Here is a 9,066-nt window from a genome sequence, read left to right on the forward strand (position 1 = left end):
AACCTGTGGACGTATGTCAAAGGGATACAGGAGCCAACTGAAAGAGCTCCCGATGGACAAAACTGAAACAATATGAACAATAAATAAATAAAGTACTACTGGGATTGGAGCCCTGGTGGCGCAGCAGCTAAGAGCTCAGCTGCTAACCAAGAGGTCAGCAGTCCGAATCCACCAGCTGATCCTTGGGAACCCTCTGAGGCAGTTCTACTCTGTGCTGTAGGGTTGCTGTTAATCGGAATCAACTCCACAGCAACGGGTTTGATATTTTTTGTTGTTGCTTAGTACTGGATTATTACCTAAATTATAAAATAAATACCCATAAGTCTATACTGATGTCAGTAAATTAAAAATAAACTAGTTAATAAATAAATAAATGTCCCATGCAGAAAAATTCCAATTTATGGAGATACTCATGCATTCAAGGAGGTGAAGCATAACTCCCCATTCCTTAAGGATCAGCTGTGCTTAGTGACTTTCTTCCAAAGAGAACCTGGAGAAACCTGATAAACACTCTTTCAGTCAGGTGATCAAGATTAGCATTAACAATAAATAAGTCGTATTGACAGTAGGTGCTCTTGATCTCATGTGATGATGATGACACTTCATCTCTGTGGCTTTCCTCTCCAAAACCGATAACCCCAATCATTAGAAAAACATTAGAGTAATCCCATTTGAGTGACATTCTACAAAATACCCGATCAGCTTTCCTCAAAACAGTCAAGGTCATCAAAAATAAGGACAGTCTGAAAAATCGTCACAGCCAAGAGGAGCCTAAAGAGACATGACAACGAAATGTAGTGGGTATCTTGGATGGGATTCTGGTACAGAAAAAGAGTACCTGGTAAAATCTAAGATAGTGTTGTTCTTGTTGGCTGCCATCAAGTCAGTTCTGACTCATAGCAACCCTACGTACAACAGAAACAAACACTGCTCGGTCCTGCACCATCTTCACAATCATTGTTATGCTTGAGCGCATTGTTGCAGCCACTACGTCAGTCCTTCTCGTTGAGAGTCTTTCTCTCTTTCACTGACATTCTACCAAACGTGGTGTCCTTCTCCAGGGATTGGTCCTTCCTGATAACATGTCCGAGGTATGTGAGACGAAGTCTCGCCATTCTTGCCTCTAAGGAGCATTCAGGTTGTACTTCTTCAAGACAGATTTGTTCATTCTTTTGACAGTCCATGGCATATTCAATATTCTCGGACATACCAAAATCGTGTTTTATAACTGAATCTTGTAATTTAAAAATGTGCAACTTTACTTATGGTTGTATCTCTGGTATCATTATTAATAATACACTAAAGAAAAGTGAATAAAGTATATACATTAGTTAGTAATGATGTATCAATATTGGCTCATTAATTGCAACAAATATACCGCACTAATTAATGTAAGATGTTAATAATAGAGGTAATTGGGTGTGGGTATAGAGACACTCTCTGTACTATCTTCACAACTTTTGTATAAATCTAAAACAATTTGAACATGAAAAGTTCATTTTAAAAAAACCAATAGTCTTATCTAGGTACAATACTGAAATGCCAGGTACAATTAGTTATATTTAAGAAAAACATGTTTATTTTTATTAAAATATTATTTTTAAAAATTAGAGCTATGTTACGTGTAATATAAATTCTTGAAATTTTTATTTCATGTAAAAGTTTTACTCCTAACTGGACAGTGTTGGTCCCTCAAACTTTTTAAGAATAGAGGCAAATTATAGCAAAAGAGTTTATACTTACTCAAAATATGGTTTGAAGTACTTGCTTTCATGTCAGCAAAATATTTCCCACTTCTCTACAGCTCTTGCTTTTCTTCAGTGTTCTTTTTGGTTTTCTGCAATAGAGACATTAAACAGCTTAAAACTTAAATTATAAATTAAATCTTTTATTCAACATTCATAGCATTATGCCACATGGTATTCATTTTCAGCTGACTTTGCTACTCTTGAGGGAATTTCTTCAGCTTAGTTTCAGGCTGGTCTCAATGTTACTTATGTAGTCTGTAGTTGTACTGTGTCACTTTTAGCTTTGTTCCTGTGTGGTGAACTGTTAAGGTGTTCAGCTGCTAACTGAAAGATTAGGGATTCGAGTCCACACAGAGGTGCCTTGGAAGAAAGGCCTGGCTGTCCATTTCCAAAAAATCAGCCATTGCAAACCCTATCGAGCACAGTATAACACTCAGAAAACATGGGGTCTCCTTGAATTGGAACCGATTCCATGGCAATGGGTGGTGGTGGCCACTGGAGAGAACAACGTTTTAAATTTTATTCTTTGTTTTTATTTACACTCTGCCTGCTGCAAGGAGATTAAGACCAATTTGCATTCATTCCTTATGTAAGGAGTCCTGGGTGAAAATCTCTGTTTACTAGGACTTCATTTCCAATTTAGTCCAGGAGTATTTGATTGCTTCTTACTTGAATGGCACCTTGCTTTGTGCCTGTCTGGCCCACCCCTTTCTATGTCTTTCAGCTCAGTGAGCCATCTCTGTTTGCTTCCGCTTTTACATCCTGAGTATACTGCATAATGGTTTTAGAGAACACGTAACCGTGACTTAAAAAAAAAAAAAAAATTGCCAAGTGTTGCTCTAGTCTTCTGGGACTTACTTTTCTCACCCTTAATTTCCTGTAACTTCTGGTTGTGGTCGGGGTAAGGCAATCTGATCCTACTACTAAAAGTAGAGAAAAGGCCATCATTACTTGGAGGTTGTCAGGGAAGGAAGCCCAGTTCATCTCACATTTTCCCAGGACAATTGGTATTTTCTAGAAATCAAGTCATGGCTCTACTTGCCACCTTTTTATTTTCTTCTGGCTTTGGAACGTGCTTTTTTGTGTGTTCATTTCTTCCTGTTTAATTTTGGCTTATTTTGTATTTCTTTTTTCCAACTTCCTGATTTGAAGCCTAGTTCAGGGTTTCCCAAAGTGTGGAATGTAAACCACTCTTGGTACCCAGGAATACGACATTAAATAACAGTAAATATCATACCATTTCAATTTTCTTTCAGCCCTTCCCTTCGGTAAGGCAGAGTCCTTTGGTGTGCATGTGTGTGTGTTTGCTAGTGTATATTTTATACCTCTCTAATGATGGCAGTAGGTTTTTTGAATGTCTGGGAGGAAACCCTAGTGGTATAATGGTTAAGTGCTACGGCTGCTAACCAAAAGGTCAGCAGTTCAGATCCACCAGGTGCTCCTTGGAAACTGTGGGACAGCTCTACTCTGTCCTATAGGGTTACAATGAGTCAGAATCAACCCAAAGGCAGTAGGTTTGGTTTTTGGTTTACTGTCTGGGAAAGCCTTTGACTATAGGTCTTCTGTAGGTACAGAATTCAGCTACAACTTAGTATTTATTTGTATGTTCCCCTTCTGTTTACCGGTGACACTCATTTCCTATATGCAGCAGCAATATAAAGTTCCATTTTTTATTTAAATAAAATGTATATCAAATTGAAATAAAATATTAAATTGTGAAGGTGCTACATAACTGACTGAAACAATGGCTTAGTTCATTTATTTTCTTACTAAAAATGTATTTAAAAGTCTTTGAATTAATGGTTGACATTATGCCCCTTCATTTTGGCAAGCAACCTTTTATCTACGTAAAATAAATGATTTTATCTTACTTACTTTTTTTTTTTAAACTTTGAACCTTGTCTGGTAATGATATTGACCTGCTTTCTTCTTGTTGACATTTCATGAATTGCTTGTGTTTCTGTTTTACTCTGCTTTCTGTTCAAGTATGGAACTCAATGGGCTGCTGTGTGGAACTGGTGGACAACGGAATGGTTTTCTGTCTTCTCTGTTTTAAATCTCAACACCTTGTTGACAAACTTGATAGAAAAGTTCAAATCTTATCAGTCAGAATATTCTCATTATGCTAAGTAAATATTTTGAAGATTCTAATTTAGAATACCTCTCAACCTGGAAGATTACTAAGGGGTTTCTTAGTAGAACTATTGGAAGATACACTTGTAAAATCAACCACAAAAAAATTGAAGAGAAGGAAAATAGGAGAGAAAAGTGAATAAAATCAGAGGAATAGCCCAGTAAGTATATCAAACATCTGAATATTGTTGAAAAACGAAGTAGAAGAAACCATAAAATAAACTGAAGAAAATATATTAGAACTAGCAGATATGAGTGTTTGGAATAAAAGACTTTCAAGCACCCAGAACAATGGAGAATACAGATGAGTACAAGTCATGTTACTGAGAAATGTTAGAACACAGGAGGCAAAAGGAAGAGCCTAGAAGCACCCAGAGAGAAGAATAAATAAGTTACATACAAAAGATTAAAATGATTAAGGCTCCTCGACAGCAACAGTAAAGCTGGAGTACAGTTGAGTGAGGGCTTCAAAAAAAAAAAAAAAAACCTTAGTATTCTATACCCAGCCAAATCACCTGGGAAGATAGAAATATTTCAAATATGCAAGGTCTCAAAAAATTTACTTCCAACTCTTTTCCAAAAAACCCTGGCACATGTGCCCCACAAAAATTAGGAAGGAAACCAAAAAAGACGAAGATAAAGAAGAAAAAAGAGCTTCAGAAAACAGAGGCTCCTATCCAGAAGAAAGACATGGAAAATTCCCCAGATGAGAATACGACAGCTGTGCCCTTAGCACAGAGATGACCACCCAAGATTAGAGCAGGTTAGACCCTCCAGGAGCTCTTTCTTCACAGAGACAAGATATTGATGCCTTAAATGAACTGACAAGAGATTAGATCATTGGGGGAGAACCTGGGGATTGATTTATGATGAAAAATACACAAAGAAAAAAGTGAGGCAATTATTAAACTGGGAAATCAAACAGTTGAGTTTTGCAGGAAAGGAAAACAATTATTTGAATGACCATAACTATAGTAAGTAAAATACTGAATATTGCTTTAACCAATTTTATGATGTAACTATACTGAAACAATGGGGAGATGTAAAAGATTTAGGGAGACATAATAGTAAGTGGTGAAAGAGTACTGATCCTCATCTTCAATAGTGGAAAGTCACTAGACCTAAAGCCAGGAACTACCAAAAAAAAAAAAAAAAAAGAAATGGTTATATCAGCATGTTATTTGGAAATATGGAGGTACCTAGCCAGGAGTTGAACATGTGACCTCCGTGGAGGGACAAATGGCAGAGAGGTGGCGGGGGGAATCACTGCTTATGTTGAATGTCTTGTAGAAGTTTTTGAATCTTGAATGTGCACGTATAATAATTTTGAAAAACATGAAAATTAACAACAAAATATGTAAACTAACCTCTTTCCCCATTCCTCAAGAAAAAGAAAGAAAAAATCGGTTCCTCTACTAATGTGCGGATTTTCATCCCCTCTCAAGAGCATTGTCCCTTTCGTTTTCCACCCTTATTCCAACATTGTTAGTTTATTTCTCTTTATGGAGCCATTCCCATAAGCTAATACAGTAACCTTACTGTGTTAACTCCCGTATTTAAAACAAAAAACCCTGTCTTGATTTTGCATCGCACTCCAGCTCCCTCCCCACTTCTAGGACAGGTTTGCTCACTGCCTTCATGTCACCTCTCAACCCCTCTTCAACTTATTACATTTTGGCTTCAATATCCATCACACCCTTGTTATTGCTCTTGTCAAGGACACCAATGACCTCTACGTTGCAAATCTGTATTTCCAACAACATTGATGCGATTGACACTCCTTTCCCTTGGAAATATCTCTTTCTTGATCTTTGCAATCTCTATTACATCTATTAGAAACCCTGGTGGCATAATGGTTAAGCACTACAGCTGCTAGAAAAAGATTAGCAGCTCGAATCCACCCAGTGCTCCTTGGAAACTCTCTGTGGCAGTTTACTCTGTCCTATAGGGTCGCTATGAGTCAGAATCTACTCGATTGCGACTGGTTTGCTTTTTTTGTTTTTTATCCACCTATTGCTTGTTTCACTACTCCTTCACACTACCTTTTGCCAGCTCCTCACTTCTAATGAGGAATGTCTCAGGATTCAGTCCTAGATGGTCTTTCCTATTTCTTCCTTTAAAAAAATGTTTTAGTTTGATCTCAGTTAGAGAGGATTGAGTTAATCACACTCCTAGGTTTACGGCACAATATAGAGTATAGGATCCGGTCTTATTTAAATACATACATACATTTATTCATCCTCTACTCTTTTTCCTCCTTCACTTCCAGAAAACTATTCGGATGTGCTTATTGTGATACTTTGTTCATATATATCCTTGCAAAATATGGACAGTTGATCTGTGCATTTTAAAAATTTTACGTAAATAGCATCGAGTTATACGTGCTATTCTCTTTCTTAGCCATCTTTTCTGCCATTTCTCTCTCCCTAGGTGAATTATTTATTCCTATGGTTTTCAATACCATTTCTATGCTGATATACTGGTGGTTCCTGTGCGGATCAACAAACCTTCTTTTTCGGCAAGATAATAATGAAAATAAATCAAAATCCTACTTTTCACTTCTCTATTTGACACCAGCTGTACATGCGGCGCTTCTTCCTCTGACCCTAATTACCTGGAGCTAAGTCAGAGCTCCCAGGTTAGAGGACACAGTCCTCCAGATTGCCCAGTAGGCTCAGAACTTCAGGATGCTAGCCACAAGCTTGGGACTCCCCAGGGCGCCCCTGGCTTCTGACCTACTGGCTCCTACTGCTCCTTCAGGTTCGATAATTCACTGGAATGATTCATAGGACTCACTGAAAACACTATACTTACAATAACAGCTGTATTGTAGGAAAAAGTATACAAATGGAGAGAGGCATAGGAAGGATTCCCAACGTGGAGCTTCCTTGGCAAAAAGGGATGCAATTACCCTCCCACATGCGTGAATGTTTTTCACCAACCAGGAAGCCGATGGAGCTTCCATGTGCAGAGCCTTCGTGGTGGGCCTGATTACGTAGGCATGACTGATTAAATCATGCCCCCAAGCCCAGGTTGACTGATATCACCAAGTGATCATTGGGGCCTTGCCAGGCTCCACCCCTACCCCCACCACCCAAGGGTCATCTCGTGAGCATAACCTGTCAGGTCTGGTCTGGAAGCATATGGATAACTAGGCATCCTCAATGACTCAGGAATTTCCAAGGGTTTAGAGTTCTCTCTCAGAAACCGAGGACAAAGACCAAATTCTTTGGGTAAAGTTAATATAAACCCACCTTTTGAAACTTACTTTCTCAGCCTAGACTTCTCCGCTAAACTCCAGACTTATATATCTAGCTGTATTTGATATTTCCACTTATTTTATTTAACTCAGTACTCATATCCCAAAGTCAATATATTCCAAACCATAAATCTTGATTGCTACTCCCACCCAGTCTTTTCTACTCAGTAAATGGTACCAACAGCCACCAAGTTATTCATGCTAGAAACCTGGAAGTCTTCTTTGACTCCTCAGCTCTGCCCCCACCCACAAACACATGCATACGCTATATCCAATTTACGGACAAATCCTGGCCATTCTACTTCTAAATTATATCTTGATGCCATCCTCTTTCTTCCCTCTCCACTTCTACCAATATCTACCCATTAATTAAATAAGTTAAAAAAAAAAAAAAAAACAGGTAGTACAGATAGTAGTAAATGCAGCAAGGGAAATAAATGTTTAACGAGTGACAGAGGGGTCACTTCTTCTAGATAGGGCCATCAAGCTAGGGATATTGCATTTCAGCGAGACCCAAACAGTGGGAGAGCCAGCATGCAAAGATAGGAGAATATTCCAGGCAGAGGGCTGCAAGTGCAAGAGGTCTGAGTAAATGAGTAAACAATTCTTGAGCAAGCTGAGTTCGTCAAACAAAGTAAGACAATATTCGATCAACTCCAATAGTTTAAGAATGACGAAAACAACAGAGCAGATATTACATTAATTAAACCTCTGATTAATATTAATTCCTTTTCAAAAATTGCTATTATTTCTGATATCGCTGCTCTGTTAAATTTATAAATGCACGCAGAGAGAAGTGGGAAATATTCCTTGTCTCCTGTACAGTATTGTTTCTCTTGGAATCATTCTGTTGTAAGAGCACCTACTTCAATGGCTAACACCAGAATCTCGATAAGGATGAATTGTTTCTGCTACTGACACAATACTTATCTCATAAGATCCTAACTTGTCCTACAGTCTCAAGGTCTTCTGGCTCAGAGGACAAGGAGAAACCAGTTCATCAGTTTCTTCCCTTCCTCCAGAAATTCCTCCAGAGAAAGAAGCTGAGGTGATCTTTAACCCCACTGAGGCACCTCCAAGGCAACTCGACTTGACTTGTAGAGGAATAGAGGGATACATAGCCATGGCTTGAGTTGTAGATTTACAATCATTAAACTTTATTCAAACTTCTTGGTACCGTTTTCTTGCTTTCCAGGCACCATTGAAGGCTATCCTTCAAGTTTTGAAAGTCATCAACTGTGTTATTCTACCCAGGTCTGTTTTTTCCTGCAGAAACCCTGGTGGTGTAGGGGTTAAGAGCAATGGCTGCTAACCAAAAAGCCAATAGTTTGAACCCACCAGGTGCTCCTTGGAAACTATATGAGGCAGTCCTACTCTGACCTATAGGGTTGCTATGAGTTGGAATTGACTTGATGGCAATGAGTTTGGTTTTGTTGTTGTTGTTGTTGTTAACCTCACACAGGAGTCCTGGGGTGGTGCAAACAGTCAATGTGCTTGGCTGCTAACCCAAATGTTGGAGGTTTGAGTCCACCCAGAGGTGCCTCAAAGAAAGGCTTGGTGACCTACTTCCAAAAAGTCAGCCACTGAGAATCCTATGGAGTACAGTTCTACTCTGACACACGTGGGTTCACCACGACTTAGAACCGATTCAACAGCAACCGGCTTTTAAACTCATGACCCAAAACCTGTTTCGATGGAGTCAATTCCGACTCATAGCAACCCTATAGATCTCTCCCACAGGGTTTCCAAGGAGTGGCTGATGCATTTGAACTTCCAGCCTTTTGGTTAGCAGCCGAACCCTTAACCACTTCACCACCAGGGCTACTTTAACCTTGTGCAAAATTAATTATCTCTTCCTTCCTCTTTCAACTTGAAACACATCAAATCAACATTTTTCAGGTGTGGCCACAAAATGTAGCTACTTTA

At 38.8% G+C, this 9,066-nt stretch overlaps 1 long non-coding RNA gene across 1 annotated transcript in view; it reads right to left on the reverse strand.

The window, feature by feature from the left end:
• Positions 1-262: 262 nt before the first annotated feature.
• LOC135228659 (uncharacterized) overlaps positions 263-9,066 on the reverse strand; it is a 29,064-nt gene continuing 20,260 nt past the window's right edge. The window contains exons 2-3 of the long non-coding RNA XR_010319422.1: positions 1,744-1,837; positions 263-1,299 (exon numbers count right to left, since the gene is read on the reverse strand). This is a non-coding gene — a long non-coding RNA (uncharacterized LOC135228659). The remainder of the gene's footprint in view (positions 1,300-1,743; positions 1,838-9,066) is intronic.

This window comes from Loxodonta africana, chromosome 25 (genome assembly GCF_030014295.1).
Source record: "Loxodonta africana isolate mLoxAfr1 chromosome 25, mLoxAfr1.hap2, whole genome shotgun sequence".
NCBI classification, from domain to species: domain Eukaryota; kingdom Metazoa; phylum Chordata; class Mammalia; order Proboscidea; family Elephantidae; genus Loxodonta; species Loxodonta africana.